The sequence below is a fragment of the Hakea prostrata genome, chromosome 1 (assembly GCF_041222555.1).
Source record: "Hakea prostrata isolate BN-2017 chromosome 1, UWA_Hpros_2, whole genome shotgun sequence".
NCBI lineage: Eukaryota > Viridiplantae > Streptophyta > Magnoliopsida > Proteales > Proteaceae > Hakea > Hakea prostrata.
In genome coordinates this window covers 33447009-33466818 of record NC_142600.1, presented here as the reverse complement: position 1 = coordinate 33466818, position 19810 = coordinate 33447009, and the positions used below count along the sequence as shown (strand labels likewise).

At 37.4% G+C, this 19810-nt stretch overlaps 1 pseudogene; it reads right to left on the bottom strand.

Moving 5' to 3' along the window:
• Positions 1–5658: 5658 nt before the first annotated feature.
• Positions 5659–18091, bottom strand: LOC149028791 (uncharacterized; annotated as a pseudogene).
• Between the last annotated feature and the right edge of the window lie 1719 nt (positions 18092–19810).

Sequence of the window (19810 nt, the reverse complement as noted above, 5' to 3'; positions counted from 1 at the left end):
GACTATAAACATCATTCATGTCCAAGTCCTGGGTTGCATATCACCCGGCAAGTTCTAAAGGAACCCATGTACGAGGTTCACCAAGTATGACTAAATCATCTTGTCACATCCTGCAAAATCCACCTAGGGGGTACCCTATCTGGATTACCCAGGGAAGTGATCTACGGTCCCAACGATCCAGTTTAAGAACGATCATATCCACTTAGCACAATAATATAATTAAAAGCAAAGAACAAATCATTGTTTTCAAGTAAGTTAATAATAAAAGTCAAGAAATGATCACGGAAGGATCACAAAAGAACATCGAGTACGGAAATGATGCCAATAGGATAAATAATCAAAGTACGAAATGTAGGGGGAAACCCATTCTACAACAACAGCGGAAGGTAGATCGAAATGAAGTAAAGGTTACAACCAGTTCTCAAAAAAAGGGAAAGAAAAAGGTAAGCAACTAAGTTACAGTTTCTTCTAACTTATACAATGTTTCCTCATTAACATAAACATATGAAACTAGACAAGGACGAATCCGCTCTTGACAAGTATCCATCTTGTATTGATAGTCTTCACCGACGCAGTCACCATGATCAGTAGTGTATGAGTCATCAACTTGGTCTTCATAGTGTTGACCATCATAGTCAACAATAGTAGTACCTACAGATAAGTCTAACAAAATATGTTGCAAAAAGGAGTGAGTTCAAAAGAACTCAGCAAGGCAGTTATTCCATAATAACACAGATACATGATACAAAGCATAGCATGATGCGAGATGATATGAAACAGATGATGCAAATATGATTCTAACTCTACATATGCTAGTCTCTATGGTAGACATGTTTTAAGTCATAGCACCATACTTCTTTGGGTAAGTCTCAGTCACTCAGTACTGGTGGGAATTGGGTCTTGCATCCATCTCGGACAATCCATGCAGCGGGTTTCAGTCACCACTCTCTCACATCACCATTGGTATAAGTATTGGCGCATGTCACGGTAAAGCCTAACCCAATGCAAGTCATCTACTCATTCGTATCGTGTCAGATCCAGATACGCCCTTTCCTCCCATCCCGAGATCCTTTCCGGTATCCTTCACACTAAAGTCAACGGATATAACTCACTGGACTCACCAACCCTATTGGTCATCCACATATAGTAGACGGGAAGCTCTCACGTCCTCTCAAGGATATAACTCACTGGTCTCGAGCACCCGTGAGCCCAAGTCTAGCTATTTGCAACCCTACCAATGAATGTCCCCTTTCGGGTATCCGCAATGTGATTTATGTCCTCTCACGGATATAACTCACCGGTCTTGAGCGCCCATCAAATCACACTACTACTAAGTCGTTTGGTCTCAATGCCCTTCCGATTTGGGTCTGATACAACAAGGACATCCTAGCCAACACATCTAGACAAGTCCTATGTATGTCATCCAATAATCCGAGAAAGCGTCGATGGGCCTCTTCGGAGAACAACCCATACTATTCCCTCCGATGTCCAAGGACAAAAATGTCAGTAGGACATTTCCCAATCCCAAATCATACATATTCAATCACATTCTCAATCCCATCATATCATACATAAATGACATTTCATTATACGAAAAGAGATATAATGTAACACGATCAATCATATATGTAATTAACAAAATAAATAATCATGATAACCAAAATGATATATAACATGGTACTATTGTGCGGAAGTACATACAGCAGTCATATGATGTTTAAAATATAACAAGGAATGTAAATCTACTAATTTTCTAACATAGAGGCAGAATTCACATAATCTATGTAATTATGGTAATAACCGTCCTTACCTTAATCGAATCGAAACTAATCTCAAAGATCACTTAGAATAGTCCCCAACTTAGTACTTGTACCCTAGACAAACATATGTGCACATCAGAGAATGAATCAATCAAATCGGAGTTCAAATGGAGAAAATCAAGCAAATACAAGGTTGTTGTACTCGGTTGGTTGGTGACTGGTAGACTGACTCAATCGACCAAGCGATCGACCAAATGAACGATGGGTGGCTGAATAGTGATTTTTGGCCCAAAACTGATCTTCCAGGGCTTGGATCGATCTGAAACTTGGGGGGATTGTTAGGAACAGTAGAAGAACACTATCTAGCAAGTAATTAACACAATCCAATGGTCTGATTAGGAATCCCAAAATTGAGACCCTAGGTTCTATATGCAAGAATCATAGGCATCAATGAAACTATATGCAAATGCAAGGAACATTTGGGAATCAGCTAGGGGAATTGATATGCAATAGATTAGAATCATATACTAACCTAAAATCAAACTTAGCATGCAATAGAAATCAGTTTATGTGAAGAAATCAAGTTGAGAAAAAGAAAATCATGGTAATGTATAGACAAGAATTGAAATGGGGAAGCATCAATGGTTGAGAGGGGTTTAAGCAAAAGAAAGGGGAAAACACATGAAGTGGTGTTTGCAAGGTTGCAGCACCGTCTTCATGGTTTCAACAGCAAGAAAGAGAAGAGGTGAGAGTAGAATAGAGAGAGAACAGCAAAATACTTACCTTGAAGATGGAATAAGAGAAGAGGAACAATGATCCTTGTAGAAGATCATCACCCAAGCAAAGGAGGAGCCTAAGAGGAGCCTTCCCATGTACCAAGAGAGTCCCAACAGAAGAATAGGGTTAAAGCCCCGAAGATCTACATAAATAGAACCCAAAATGACCAAAAAACCAGATTTTCTCGGGCTTATAATCCTTTGGTCGGCTGACTGGTAGACTGGCCCAATCGACCAAGCAAGGACAACAACTTGGGGGAGGGAATTGGGGGCCGATATCAACTCGAATTCACTTGGGTTTTCTCCTACAAGTCAATCAACAAGTCTAGGTCAGAGAATTACCTTCAAATAATGTCTGGGAGTGCATTAGGTCCACCAACTAAGCTTGCCTTCTTCAGGCTGCAGATTCAAAACAACCACTGACAATGCTTCCAAGTATGGAGCACCATCAACAATATCCATGGGTTTCAGGTCAAACACCATGTCTTCTACAGAGAGGGCCCATAGAGACATCTTCCTTCACTTCGGGACATTGGGTCTACCATAAGTGAAAGGTCTGACATGACTTCCTAAAGCTTTCAAAGATAGTAACACTGAAATCAATGTCCAACATCAAACAAGTCTATCTTCACCCAAAACAAATAGGGTGTCCTAGCTAGGTTTGGGCTAGATTTCACACATCTTAGTCCACCGTCCAAGCTCATAGCCAAAGCACATCCTCCTCCATGATCCAAAGGTCAAGAGCTCAAAATCATGTTCCTTTACATCAATTGCTTTTCCAATGCCCCTCATGGTGGAATTTCTCTAGTGTTTCTGAAAGTGTTGGTCCTTCCCTATAGTCCATTGGCTAACTTGTGCTCTAGCTCCTACTCTAATATTATAAAAGGTAACATTGCAATCTTCTTGAGCTTGGTGAGGTGTTAGCTGTGGTAGATGGGGATGTCTTTCTCTTCAACCTCTCTCTCTCTCTCAACTATCCAATCCAACTTTTTTGTAGCTCTTTGAAGCTTTCTTGGTTTTTTAGAAGCAGAGAGAAAGAAATCCCACTCCACGGAGACACGAGCTCTCATTGCTAGCTGCTATTAGTTCTTGAAAGATCCAATCAAAGAACAAATAGCACACATTGTTATTGCGTATAAGTTCATCACTAGAAGTGGGTGAATCGAAAGAGAAAAATTCCCATTGGACTTATAACATTATGCCTTTAAGAAGAGTTGGGATCTTCTATACGTCGGGGTAGAGGATTGTGCTCCCCTAATATTGATGGGCAGAGGTGGGTCTCACCCATAAACATGTGGATCTGAACTTAGGAATGTGTGGCAATCATATGTCTGGATCTCAACTTGTAAGAGAAAAAGATTGAGTGGGACAAATGTCAAAAAATATCCCGCCTTGCATGGGGGCATAGTGTACCATATCAAGAAGAAATATGCTACCAGAATGTACCATAGAAGAAAATTAATCACGCATCCAATTAGAACCTTAAATATCATGAAGTAATCCCGTTGTCTTCTGCGCGATAGTAAATAGATTGTTTCAAAAATATCTTTTGGATTTTATAATTATTATTGGCAACATTTACATGCGATGAACTTATTAGGAAGTTCAACTATAGAAACTAGTTCTCCCTTTTTCCCGATGTGGGTTCTACAATAAATCCACAATTCAAATAGATTCTAAGCTCTGCAATTGCATTGAGTGAATCAAGTTTTGATGATCTATATTCTAATTTTAATAAAACAGAAAAAGAAAAACTAAATCTTATGAATAGGGGTGGATCAATGACTTAACATCGGGAGGTGCCGAAAAATTATTACAATTTCTTTTTTCTTTTTCCGGTTGAAAGCAAATCTATTGGAAATAATGGCAAGAGAACACAATCACAAGCATCAACAAGCCACAGAGTGATAGAAGGCCAATCTGTCTTACTTGCGAAAGGACAAGGTCTACCTAGATAAAGAATCAACAATGCCATTGGATTCTCTAGAAACATATGAAACTGAGCAACACGAAGAATACTAAAGAAAAGCCTTACAATATTCCACAACAGTCACCACCTCAGGGGCATATTACATATAGACCCCCTATGTTTGCAATCAATTACATCTATTACCCTTGGAAAAAAATCAATTACAAATGTCCCTTAACTGCTTCAGCAGAGTTGTCCACTTATAGCTTTTAATTCTTAATAGTAAGGGGCTCTGTAATTGATTTTTTTTTCTAGGGGTAGTAGATATAATTGATTGCAAATGCTGAGATTTACCAATCGAAGACAATCATACTCAAAAATAACATCCTTGGGACTCATGACACTAGTTACTATCATCCCAAGGCCGAGCAAATCGGTACCCACTTGCTTTCCCAAGTCTGAGTATTGAACACATTTGGCCAAAAGAAAAAGTATTGAACACATTGCTTATTCTGGTAATGAGGCCTAGTTGGGAAATAAATTGACTTAATGAAATTGGTCCAATAACTATTACGATTTTCCCAAAGCCTCCAGCCCCTCCTTTACAAGTAAAGCTTGATTATGCAAATGAGGCTCTCAAAAGCTCAACCCACCTTGTTCCGTAGATTTACACAATCTTGTCCATGGGATCCAATGTATTTCATGCCTTCATTGGGCCCACCCAATAAAATTAGATCAATCCTTCCTAATTTTATCAAGCACATCACAAGGGAGAGAGAAATGGACCCGGCATATGTAGATATAGTTGACACAACCAATTTGATAAGGAGTTCATATGTTTCCACCTTTGAACTAACTACGAAGAAAAGGAGGAGGAGAAGGAAAGTTTGCTTTGGAACGGAGAAAGTTTTATGGTATAAAAAGAAGCAAAGGAGGGACTCATGGAGATGTTGAGGAAATAGGGAAGCATGACAGTTTCAACGAAGAAACAGCGAAGCCAATTTTCATTTCACTTTGAATAGGGATATATAATTTGAGGATTAGAACAAATTTGATTATCATAGTCATATTCACACTTCAATCTGATTGTGATTTTATCTAAAATAATCAAAATTAAAAACTATAACAACTTAATTATGAAGTGTTGGTCTTTACCAAATGAGCTAACTCTTTAAGATATGATAGAGAAATGTTATGTTCAATCGTACAACAACATAGATCAAGCCTCCGAAAATAATCCATCAAGCAGGACACACCTTCGGTGAATTTCACTAGCACTTGCCTTTCTCTCACCTGCACATAGAAGAAATCCAAGAATAAATTGATATTGAAAACCCATAAACATAGAGTATAATGCCATGTCAATAAAAGATTACCTTGCCACTGAGCTAAGATCATCATTAGTTACAATATAACTCATCTCTATTTCAAAAGTTGCATCAGTAGAACTTGTACATGGTTCACCCAGAAAAGGTTCAGTCTCTTGATTATGTTGTGTCGAAGATTGTTCATAGAACATCTTCAAAGAATCAAGCTCTTTTGCAACTTCCTTCATTGTTGGCCTATCTTCCCTTTTATCCTTTAGGCAGTCTCTTGTAAGTTCAGCGATAGCCAATAATGGTTCTTTCTTCCCATCAATTAATGTTTTGTCATCAATAATATTAAAAAGTTTCCCATCTTTCATTGAAGATAAAAAATATGACACCAGTGTTGTACACTCCCCAGATTCTTCAAATAAAAGTGGTTTCTTTCCAGTCAAAAGCTCCAACAGAACAACTCCAAAACTATAAACATCACTTTTATCAGTTAGTTGGCCTGTAGAAAGACATTCTGGGTCTAAGTATCCATGAGTCCCTTGAATCTGTGTCATCTTTTGAGTTTCATCCAAAGGAACCAATCTCGAAGCTCCAAAATCAGATACTTTAGCCCTATATTTATCATCCAGTAATATATTTGTAGACTTGACATCTCTATGAAAGATAGGTACTGCATGAGAAGAGTGCAAATAAGCTAGAGCATCGGCCGTTTCTGTAGCAATTCTTAAACGATTACCCCATGAAAGACTAGGTGTTTGATTCTTCCTATGGATATGTTCAGAGAGGGTTCCATTAGAAATGAATTCATAAACCAATAATGGAACGTCAACCTCTAAGCAACAACCCAAAAGCTTCACCACATGCCTATGATTGATTTGTGAGAGGATATCGACCTCATTTATAAACTGTATAATCTGGCCTTTATCCACAATTTTGGATTTCTTAATGGCAACTACTTTGCCACTTGATAAGGTACCCTTATAAACTCTACCAAAACCACCTTCCCCAATTATTTGACTCTCATGGAAGTTATTAGTTGCCTTCTTTAATGCTTTACTAGAGAAAATTTTTGCAATATCTTTTTCCCCTTTCTTTGAAGCCATTTGTTGCTGCAATAATTGACCTCCATTTTGATTGAAGAATTTTTCTCTTTGTCTACGTTTTCTTTGAATTGCCCAATACAAAACCCAAACAAAGGCAGACAAACCCAGGAAACCTGAACCGGTACCTACATGCATAAAGTCAAATTCAGATATATATATATATATATATATATATATATATATATATATATATATTTTTATATATATATATATATATATATATATATATATATATATATATTTTATATATATATATATTTTATATATAATTATTCTTTATCAAATGAGGATTTATAAACTATTATTTTCCCATTTTGGACTGGGATTGAATGCAATAACAGGTCTTTTGATTTGTTGTCTTTCCTCCTTGGTATTTTACGATTTGAATCTCTTACATTTTGCAATTCAAGTCATAGTAGATTGAAAAATATATCCAAGTTTACTTGATAAATTAGTAAGTCAAACAGTTGGGTGGCCTACATGCTAAGCTTATCCAATAAAAATATTCCTTTGCAAAGGAAGATTTCATAAAGGATCTGTGAAAGAAAATAGCAAATATCAATAAATAAAATTACCTGCAAAAATTTTTATCACCAGAGTGCGTCTCATGTCTTTAGTACAGCCACCAAATATCCTACCATCGTGATGGAAATACGAGAAACCATCGCCACGGTAGCCTTCTCGACAATGGCAAGTATAGCTCCCATAGGTATTATTGCATATGGCATTCTTATGGCAGTGATTAATGTAAGCATTTTCACACTCATTTATATCTTCATCAAAACCATACCACATCACAAGAATGACAAAAAGCTGTTAGCTAGTGTAACGAAGTCTAGATGCACGACTGACAACAACAAACTAAGGACTCAAGAAAAGATAAGATACTCCTTACCTTGGCATCCTTGATCAAGGAGATAAGGGTTGCCTTCAAAACCATCCTTGCAGGTACAATTGTAGCCAGGGGCATTGGTTGAAGTAGAGATATAGCTGTTTGGCCCGCATGTCTTATTGTCAATCGCCCAGTCCAACACAATTGGGATCTCTAATCTATCAAACGCCTTTTTTGAAAGATATAATGAGTTAAAGGTGAATGATTCATAATCACCTATGAAAGCAAAGCTGCAAGGGTTGAACTTTGAATTCCAACTGTTGCTAACTTGACGGTCAAGAGTCACATAAAATTCTTTAATACCCAAAGGTATTGAGGTCTAGCAACAACCAATTCCAGAACAAGACCCATTGATGACACTATCCAACTTATCACACATTGATATGCACCCACTAGTGACATTTACGACATCACCAAAAGTTGAATTTAACAAGGCAACCGTGTTGCAACCTATGCCTATGAGCTTATTGCGGGTGGTTGAGAACACGAACGGTGAACCTGTCTCCGCCATATATGGTATAGGATGATTCCGTTAGATTTCTGTACTATCGAAGCATTCATAAGTAGCATATGGGTAACTGAGAATGAAATGAGCTTCCAATAATGATATGTTAAGAACCTCTATGCCATAATAGTAGGGTTTACCATTCCGGGGCATCACATGTGATATTGTAGTAAGGATTACTGAAGCAACCTTCCCCGAGGCCAAAAGGGTAGGGTATCTCTACATCTCCACATTTGCTGCGGCAACCCGGCGAGGCTAGTGGTGGTGGAACTGCCGTGGCTATTTCTACTAATGAAAAAAGAAATAGCAACATCACCAAAGGATTTGAAACGATGGCCAAGCTTATGATTTCCATCTGACCTTCTCCACGAAATGCTTGTACAAGGTACCAATCGACCACTATTCAGCCAAACTACTTAATTACTTCATCTTCTATCAATTACCCCGATAAAGGAATTGAAAACAGAAGCGATGTAAGATCAACCAAATTTGTACCTTATATAACCCGTTACTACTACTTTCTCCGCTGCTAAATCAACAAAAAATAAATGAGCAAGGCAATTTCTTTGAACCTTCTTCCCCCTAAAAAACTTTCCAAGCTCATGCCATTTTCTTATTATTCAAAAATTTCTAGATAATTGCAATGGAACTTTCATATCTTGAAAGATGTGAATAAGCGCTATTGAGCTTTTATTATCATCACATGGCCTTCCATAATTGTTGGAAAATAAAATGTTGAATAACTTGTACTAACTACCAAAAGACCTTTCATATCATCACTTGGCATTCCATCAAGTCTTTTAGTTTTTTCTCCTTTTTCTCTTGGTTTTTTTTTTTTTTTTTTTTTTTTTTTTTTGGGTGGTGGGGGATGATGATTTTGTTTTTATTCTTTCTAAAGGGAGTGGGTTTATGGGACCACAAAAGCCCAGTCAAAGGCAGAGCAATTTTTTGAAGTTTCTCCCTTCAGCATTTTTCCAACCTTCTTCCTACACATGAAATTAGTGTATAGCCCTCCGGTTGGAGAAATTATTTATGAGAAGAAAAGTAATTTTATTTTGTGTTGAAATATTAATACTTGGCCCTTCTCGATGTTAAATCCTAACTTCGACCTTAAGGCCAACCACCAAATGAACAATGCAAATGGTCCAATGGTCCACTTAATCAAATAGACTCAAAACAATCCATCCTTCTCAAAGATTAAATTTATAATTGAGATTTAATATCGGAAAACGTATTTACATCTCTAAGCACATTATCAAATAAAATAATATGATATTTGAAGGGCACCTATTGACTTGACTCACCACTTTTAATTGAGTTACGAACGAAATTGATGGGTACCAATCCCATGACCATAAGAAGAGCTTTCTTTATCGCTTTCATTGTTCAACAGATTCAAATTCTAAGATCCTAGGCTGATTTTTCTTTCGTTCTGATCCAAAACCAAATTGACGGGTACCAATCCCATAACCTTAAGAAGAGCTTTCTCTCTCTCTCTTGCTTTCATGGTTCAAGTTCAGAATTCATGCCATCAACCCTCCTGTGGTTATTATCTTTTGGGTTGATTCCAAAAGTCAAAATCAGTGGTGGCAGTTTTTCGCCCCCTAAATGGGGCATTGACACCTTCAACTCTCTCTAGATCATTCTATACGTTTGAATTCTTTGTATCTACTTAATAAATTTCCTCTCCCTCTAATCACGATGGAAGTTCATCAATTCTTTCGTCCTTTGATCAAATTGTGATTGAATGGGTGTACTGAGAAGAAGACTTGATTCTGAGTTTGTGATCTGGACTTTTGGAGACTTTTGGAAAAGCCACTTTCAATTAGGCTTTGGTAACTTCCTCCCACCCCAATGGAGACGCATCTCCTACATAAAACAACATGTCTCCATAAATCACTTAACCATATACGATACTCAATTCTGATATTTTAAAGTTCAAACCTTGACTTACCTTTACCTATATGGTACACATAATTATTCAATTGTTTGAGTAATTACTGAATTATTCTTTTACATCGAATTTTTCCGAATGATACCAATTATTATGTCAGAGTCCGAATTGGAAAACAAAATTCTTAGCATTATTTGGAATAATTCTCCACCTAATGATGTTAAAATAAATAAATAACAGCAACTAGGCACAAAATGTCAAAAAGTGACTGCTTTAGCCCCTTGGTAGCAATATTACGCACAAGGTGGCAGCACCTAGGCAATAAGAGGCCAAAATCTTACATGTTAAAAAAGCATCATAGCACCTAGGGGTCAAAAACCCGCCTAGGCGTCTTGGCTGATGCCTTGATAACAATGGTATTTTCAACGCCCCTTCCTTTAAGAGAAAAAAATTAGCTCTTCACTTGATTTCTACAACTAGAGGAATCTCCATGTTTTGCTAGTCACTCTGAATTTTTACTTAGTGAGGTCCACTGCAATATTGTCTCTCTACTCTACGTTTTAGGCATGTGGTGGAACAACTGTTGTCATGATTTGGTGGGGAAAGCTGGGTTTAATTTGCAGTAGGTATTTTGTGGTATTTAAGATGAAAAAATTGTAAGGTTGGAAACCTCAGCGGAACATTGAGGTTGCTCCATTGTGACCTAGTCACAGGTTCATGTTGGGAAAGAGCATCTCCAAAAATTGGGATGTAATGCTGTGATATATTATGATTTCTCAGACAACGCACTAGAGGTACATTATGACTGGTTATGCGAATGTCTAAGTTGACTAACTGGTGTTGCGTGGTTTTGTTGTGTTTGCTTGTCTGCCATCTGCTTGGTCATTTAAGGATGTCCTTTGTATCTAGTGAAGGCAGAGGATTTTGCGCTCTCCATAATAAGTTAATGATTCGAAACCACGCCTAAACCCGCCCCAACCCCACTCTCTCCCCAGGATGTTAAAAAGTAATTTCCCAAATACTGGGGGGTGGGGGGTGCCTGATGTTGTTGTTAGTGCAGGGCTAACTTCTTTTATCTGAAAATTCTCTATGCATCATATTCCTTGGCTAGTGGCAAGCTTTATCTTTTGATCCCTTCTTGCAAAAGTAATTTCATTTTTCTTCCTTTGTTGCTATAGAAGTGATTTCTCAAACAGTTGGGGTGATTTTGGGATTGACTTTGGTATGGGGCAAGCTTCGAAGATCTGAAACTTCCCAGTCCACCACATTCCTTGCCCAATATCTAGTTCTTTCTTTTAGTCTATCGCTTTTTTAAATTTGTTTTGCTTCCTCGCTCCAATTAACATCCCCCCCCCCTGTTTATGTGATGCCCAAACCAGAATAATTTTTGATTAAATAATACAGTGAGCTGCATATATAGCTTTTCAGTGCTTGTGCATTCATTGTTGTGCGTAGGTTTTGTGTGTCTACTTCTGCAACTTTCATATTAAGAATCAAATAAGAGCATCAAAAAAATTATATTCCTATGAGAATCGTTCCTTTATTTTGATGATGTGATCTATTGCCCATAAATATATTTGTGAAGATGATAGAAGAACATGAAGTTAGCTGAGAGAATTGAACTGGGTAATTTGACATACTGTCCATGTTCAATAACGTATCTAGAACAAACTTAAGCTTCAGCCTTTTATCTTGAAAGAGATTATGAAGTCTATTTGTTTGTTGCCAGTATGGAGTAACCAAATGCCATAATGTTAGGCCAATCACATTCTATTTCGAAATGTGAGCCTATTCAAAGACATTGCCACCTATGAATATTTATTTTTGTACCCATCAAGGGAGTTGGTGATCTCTTATTGAAACAAAATATAAAGTATCTATTAACCACATGAACATCACATCTCCCTTCTGATTTATTTGGTTCAAAATTAAACATCAACAAGACGAAGTGTCTATTTGAACATTCTCGTACCTTAAGAGAATATAGAAGCATAAAAGTACACTAGACCAACAGATCCAGATGGGGCCGATACTATTGAGGATCAATTTTGCTACAGGAAAGAGTGATAAGGCAATCTATAAGTGCTCAAAATTAATAACAACATATTCATACGCCCAAAATCAAGGGAAAATGTCACTCTGTTTTTGTTATAAGAAAAGCGAATAGAACTCATAAGGCCTGTGGCCCTGCTGTCGATGAAAGATCATAACCAAACTATGACTGCAGCACTAAGAACATCGTTGCGATCAACCCACACAGAAGCCAAGTTGGTGAAGGGATGAAGGTGGTGAAATTTATGACACTAACTACCTTATTGTATAAAGATAGCGCGTGAACATTTATATCAATGGTTGTCTAAATTTACATGGGCAGGAGTTTATAGGAATTGAAATAATATCAACTACCATAGAGATGAGATGGAATCATGAAAGTCGAGGTTCAACCATGGTGACAAGAGGTATCTTTTTAAGTGTAGAGAAACCATAAACATCATTCATGTCCAAGTCTTGGGTTGCATATCACCTGGCAAGTTCTAAAGGAACCCATGTACGAGGTTTGCTGAGTATGACAGAATCATCTTAGTCCACCATCCAAGCTCATAGCCAAAGCACATCCTCCTCCTTGATCCAAAGGTCAAGAGCTCAAAATCATGCTCCTTTACGTCAATTGCTTTTCCAATGCCACTCATGGTGAAATTTCTCTGGTGTTTCCGAAAGTGTTGGTCCTTCTCTATAGTCCATTGGCCAAGTTGTACTCTGGCTCCTGCTCTAATATTATAAAAGGTAACATTGCAATCTTCTTGAGCCTAGTGAGGTGTTAGCTATGGTAGATGGGGGTGTCTTTCTCTTCAACCTCTCTCTCACCCAACTACCCAATCCAACTTTTTTTAGCTCTTTGAAGCTTTCTTGGTTTTTCAAAAGCAGAGAGAAAGAGAGCCCACTCCAATGAGACATGAGCTCTCATTGCTAGCTGCTATTAGTTCTTGAAAGATCAAATCACAGAACAGATAGCACACATTGTTATTGCGTTTGAGTTCATCACTAGAAGTGGGTGAATAGAAAGAGAAAAATTCCCTTTGGACTTGTGACATTATGCCTTTAAGAAAGAGTTGGGATCCTCTATATGTCGGGGTAGAGGATCGTGCTCCCCTAACATTGATGGGCACAGGTGGGTGGTAAACATGTGAATCTGAACTTAGGAATGTGTGGCAATCATATTCCTTGATCTCAACTTGTAAGAGAGAAAGATTGAGTGGGACAAATGTCAAAAAACATCCAGCCTTGCATGGAGGCGTAATGTACCATATCAAGAAGGAATATGCTACCAGAACGTACATGCCATAGAAGAAAACTAATCACGCATCCAATTAGAACCTTAAATATCATGAAGTAATCCCGTTGTCTTCAGCGCAATAGTTAATAGATTGTTTCAAAAATATCTTTGGGGTTTTATAATTATTATTGGCAGCATTTTGTATGATGAACTTATTAGGAAGTTCTACTATAGAAACTAGTTCTCCCTTTTTCCCGATGTGGGCTCTACAATACATCCACAATTCAATAAATTCTAAGCTCTACAATTGCATTGAATGAATCTAGTTTCCATGATCTATGTTCTAATTTTAATAAACAGAAAAAGGAAAACTAAATCTTATGGATAGGGGTGGATCAATGACTTAACATTAGGAGGTGCCCACAAATGATCACAATTTCTTTTTTCTTTTTTTCCGGTTGAAAGCAAATCTATTGGAAAGAATGGCAAGAGAACACAATCACAAGCATCAACAAGCCACAGAGTGACAGAAGGCCAATCTATCTTACTTGCCAAAAGACAAGGTCTACCTAGCTAAAGAATCAACAATGCCATTGGATTCTCTAGAACATATGAAACAGAGCAACACGAAGAATAGTAAAGAAAAGCCTTACAATCTTCCACAACAGCCACCACCTCATGAGCATATTACATATCGACCCCTTGTGTTTGTAGCCAATTACATCTATTACCCCTAAAAAAAGTTAAATTACAAATGTCTCTTTACTGCTTTAGCAGAGCTGTCCATTTATAGCTTTTAATTCTTAATAGTAAGGGGCTCTGTAATTATTTTTTTCCAGGGGTAGTAAACGTAATTGATTGCAAACACTGAGATTTACCAACCGGAGACAATTAGACTCAAAAATAACATCCTTCGGACTCACGACACTAGTTATTCATCCCAAGGCCGAGCAAATCAGTACCCACTTGCTTTCCCAAGTCTGAGTATTGAACACATTTGGCCCCAAAAAAAAAAGTATTGAACACATTGGCTATTCTAGTAATGAGGCCGAGTTGGGAAATAAATTGACTTAATGAAATTGGTCCAATAACTATTAAGAATTTCCCAAAGCCTCCCCCCCCCCCCCCCTTTACAAGTAAAGCTTGATTATGCAAATGAGGGTCTCAAAAGCTCAACCCACCTTGTTCCTTAGATTTACACAATCTTGTCCATGAAATCCAATGGATTTCATTCCTTCATTGGGCCCACCCCATTGGGCCCACCCAATAAAAATTAGATAAATCCTTCCTGATATTATCAAGCACACCACGAGGGAGAGAGAAATGGACCCGGCATATGTAGACATAGTTGACCCAACCAATTTGATGAGGAGTTCATATGTTTCCACCTTTGAACTAACTACAAAGAAAAGGAGGAGGAGGGGAAGGAAAGTTTGTTTAGGAACAGAGAAAGTTGTATAGTATAAAAGGAAGCAAAGGAGAGACTCATGGAGATGTTGAGGAAATAGGGAAGCATGACAGTTTCAACGAAGCCAATTTTCTTTTCACTTTGAATAGAGATATATAATTTGAGGTTTAGAACAAATTTGATTATCATAGTCATATTCACACTTCAATCTGATTGTGATTTAATCTAAAATAATCAAACAAAAAATTATAACAACTTAATTTTGAAGTGTTGGTTTTTACCAAATGAACTAACTCCTAAGATTTGATTGAGAAATGTTATGTTATCATACAACAACATAGATCTAGCCTCCGGAAATAATCCATCAAGCATGACACAACTTCGGTGAATTTCACTAGCACTTGCCTTTCTCTCACCTGCACATAGTAGAAATTCACGAATAAATTGATATTGAAAATCCATAAACATAGAGTATAATACCATGTCAATAAAAGATTACCTTGCCACTAAGCTAAGATCATCATCAATTACACTATAACTCATCTCTATTTCAAAAGTTGCATCAGTAGAATTTGTTGATGGTTCACCTAGAAAAGGTTCAGTCTCTTGATTATGTCGTGTCGAAGATTGTTCGTAGAACATCTTCAAAGAATCAAGCTCTTTTGCAACTTCCTTCATTGTTGGCCTCTCTTCCCTTTTATCCTTTAGGCAGTCTCTTGCAAGTTCAGCGACTGCCAATAATTGTTCTCTCTTCCCATCAATTAATATTATGTCATCAATAATATTAAAAAGATTCCCATCTTTCATTGAAGATAAAAAATATGACACTAGTGTTGTACACTTCCCAGATTCTTCAAATAAAAGTGGTTTCTTTCCAGTCAAAAGCTCCAACAGAACAACTTCAAAACTATAAACATCACTTTTATCAGTTAGCTGGCCTGTAGGAATACATTCTGGGTCTAAGTATCCATGAGTCCCTTGAATTTGTGTCATCTTTTGAGTTTCATCCAAAGGAACCAATCTCGAAGCTCCAAAATCAGATACCTTAGCCCTATATTTATCATCCAATAATATATTTGAAGACTTGACATCTCTATGAATGATAGGTATTGCATGAGAAGAGTGCAAATACGCTAGAGCATCGGCCGTTTCTGCAACAATTCTCAAACGATTTCCCCATGAAAGACTAGGTGTTTGATTCTTCCTATGGATATGTTCAGAGAGGGTTCCATTAGAAATGAATTCATAAACTAATAATGGAACCTCAATCTCTAAGCAACAACCCAAAAGCTTCACCACATGCCTATGATTGATTTGAGAGAGGATATCAACCTCATTTATAAACTGTATAATCTGACCTTTGTCCACAATTTTGGATTTCTTAATGGCAACTACTTTCCCACTTGATAAGGTACCCTTGTAAACTCTACCAAACCCACCTCCGCCAATTATTTGACTGTCATGGAAGTTATTAGTTGCCTTCTTTAATGCTTTACTAGAGAAAATTTTGGCAATATATTTTTCCCCTTTCTTTGAAGCAATTTGTTGCTGCAATAACAGACCTCCATTTTGATTGAAGAATTTTTCTCTTTGTCTACGTTTTCTTTGAATTGCCCAATACAAAACCCAAACAAAGGTAAATAAACCCATGAAACCTGCACCGGTACCTACATGCATAAAGTCAAATTTAGATATATATATATATATATATATATATATATATATATATATATATATATATATATATATATATATATATATATATATATGTATAAGTAATCCTTCAACATTTGAGGATTTATAAACAAGTACCCATTTTGGATTGGGATTGAATGCAATAACAGGTCTTTTGATTGGCTCTCTTTCCTCCTTTGGTATTTCACGATTTGAATCGCTTACATTTTCCAATTCAAGTCATAGTAGATTGAAAAATGAATCCGAGATAAATTAGTAAGTCAAACAGTTGGGTGGCCTATATGCTGAGCTTATCTGATAAAAATACTCTTTCCTAACGAGGACTTCATAAAAGAACTGTGCAAGAAAATAGCAAATTTATTATCAATAAATAAAATTACCTGCAACAATTTTTATCACTAGCATGTGTTTCGTGTCTTTAATACAGCCAGAACCACGTAGGTATTATTGCATATAGCATTCCTATCGCAGTTATTAGTGGATTCACACTCATTTATATCTTCATCAAAGCATTACCACATTACAAGAATGACGAAAAGTTGTTAGCTACTATAACGAATGTAACGAAGTCTAGATGCATGACTGACAACAACAAACTAAGGACTCAAGAAAAGATAAGATACTCCTTACCTTGGCATCCTTGATCAAGGAGATAAGGGTTGCCTTCAAAACCATCGTTGCAGGTACATTTGTAGCCAGGGGCATTGGTTGAGTTAGAGGGATAGCTGTTTGGCCCGCATGTTTCATTGCCAATCGCCCAGTCCACCACAGTTGGGATATCTGGACTGTTAAATTCCTTTCTTGAAAGATGTGATGAGTCAAAGGTGAAGGATTCATAATCACCTATGAAGGCAAAGCTGCAAGGGTTGAACTTTGGATTCGATTTTTTGCTAGAAACTCCAAAAGTCACATCAATATCATTCAGACCCAATGGAATTGAGGTCTGGCAACAACCAATTCCAGAACAAGACCCGTTGGTCACACTATCCAACTTATCACACATTGATATGCACCCACTACTGAAATTTCCGCTATCAAACCCAAAATTTGAATTTAGGATGGCAACAGTGTTGCAACCTATGCCTATGAGCTTATTGCGGGTGACTGAGACCCTGAACGGTGAATCTTCGAAGTAATATCCTACTAAGAACGATTCTGTTTTGTTTCCTGTATTATTGAAGCATTCATAAGAAACATCTGGGAAACGCAGAACTAAATGAGCTTCCAATAATGATATCTCAAGAACCTCTGTAAAATTTCCAAAGTAGGGTTTGAGGGTACCACTCCGGGCATCACATGTGACTTTGTACTGAATATCGCTACTGAAGCAACCTTCCCTGAGGCCAAAAGGGTAGGGTATGTCTACATCTCCACATTTGCTGTCACAATCCGGCAAGGCTATTGGTGGAACTGCCGTGGCTATTTCTACTAATGAAAAAAGAAATAGCAACATCACCAGAGGATTCAGAACGATGGCCAAGCTTATGATTTCCATCTGACCTTCTACAGAAATGCTTGTACAAGGTACCAATCGACCACTACTCAGCCAAACTACTTAATTACTTCATCTTCTATCAATTACCCCGATAAGGGAATTGAAAACGAGAAGCGATGTAAGATCAACCAAATTTGTACCTTATATAACCCGTTACTGCTACTTTCTCCGCTGCTAAATCAACAAAATAAAATGAGCAAGGCAATTTCTTAGAACCTTCTTCCCCATAAAAAACGAAAATTGACAAAAAAGTCAAAAAACTTCTGCTGCCGACAGCACCATGGCAATAAAAAATACAGAATAAATAACAAAGATTCCAAAAGTTTTATTATTATTATTTTTTTTCCAAGTAGAACTAGATTTCCCAAATTGACTCCGGCTCCCACACAACAATATTCAAGTGGAGTGAAGGCAAACTTTAAAGAATCCCATTATTTGATACGATACAACTGATGCGATCAAGGTTTAAAGTATCAGTATCGAGTATCGCATCGGTCAGGTGATTTTAAGAGACATAACGTCCTGTATCGAATTTTGTATCGGTCTGGCTAATGTATTTTAGTGTAATTTAATGGAAAGGTGTTTCGAGATGTATCGTATCGGTTGGATCAAATACAGATACGTATCGACTAGTATCACTTTAAACCTTGGATGCGATACATAATCGCATGTCTCTCCTTTTTATTCTTTCTTAGGGTGGGGTGGGTTTATGGGACTACAAAAGCCCAGTCAAAGGTAGAGCAATTTTTTGAAGTATCTCCCTTTCGCATTTTATGAAAATTTTCCTCCAACCTTCTTCGTATATGTGAAGTTAGTGCTTAGCCCTCCGATTGGAAAGATTCTTTATGAGAAGAAAGATGTTTTGTTTAGTGTGAAATATCAATACTTGACCCTTCTCGATATTAAATTATGGCTTCGCCCTTAAGGCCAACTACCAAATGAATAATGCAAATGGTCCAATGGTCCACTTAGTCAAATAGACTTAAAACAATCTGTTGTTCCATTGGCCTAAAATGAAGGTGTTGTCATTGTTGGCAACTTAAGTGGGCTTTGATATGGTATAGCAACACACAAAAAGGTTCCGAGAGAAAGAATCCAATTCAAATAAAGAAAACTCAAGAATTCCGTTTTTGAGGGTCTCTGTCCAGTTTTGATCAACCTCTTCATCGGATGGTCATTCAGTGTCCGATTGAGCCGATTTTTGGAGGAGAGCATCATGACTTTTTGATATTCAAATCCAACGGTGGGATTGTTCATTGGAGATCTCTAAGTTAGTCCGATTTGTACGTCAAAACACTCCTTGTTTAAGTCAAATAGGAACTCTGAGTTTGATTCAAACTCTGAGTCCAGTTTTGATCAACCTCTTCATCGGATGGTCATCCAATGTCCGATTGAGCCGATTTTTGGAGGAGAGCTTCACGACTTCTTGATTTTCAAATCCAACGGTGAGATTGTTCATTGGAGATCTCTAAGTTAGTCCGATTTGTACGTCAAAACACTCCTTGGTTAAGTCAGATAGGAACTCTGAGTTTGATTCAAACTCTGAGTTTAATTAATCTATAAAAGGAGAGCAAACTCCAGCAGAAGAAGAGGACATTTTGAGGAGCTTGGGAAGAGCATGGAGGTCGAACCAGAAGACGTTGGTTGGCTTTGGAGATCTGAAGCTTGGGAATAAGAAGTCTTTTGTTTTGCTGAACAAGAAAGAAAGTGAAAGAGAAGGAAGAAGAAGCAGCAGAAGAAAAGAAGGGAACATGGTTGTAGTTACTTACTTTCAAGAAAGATA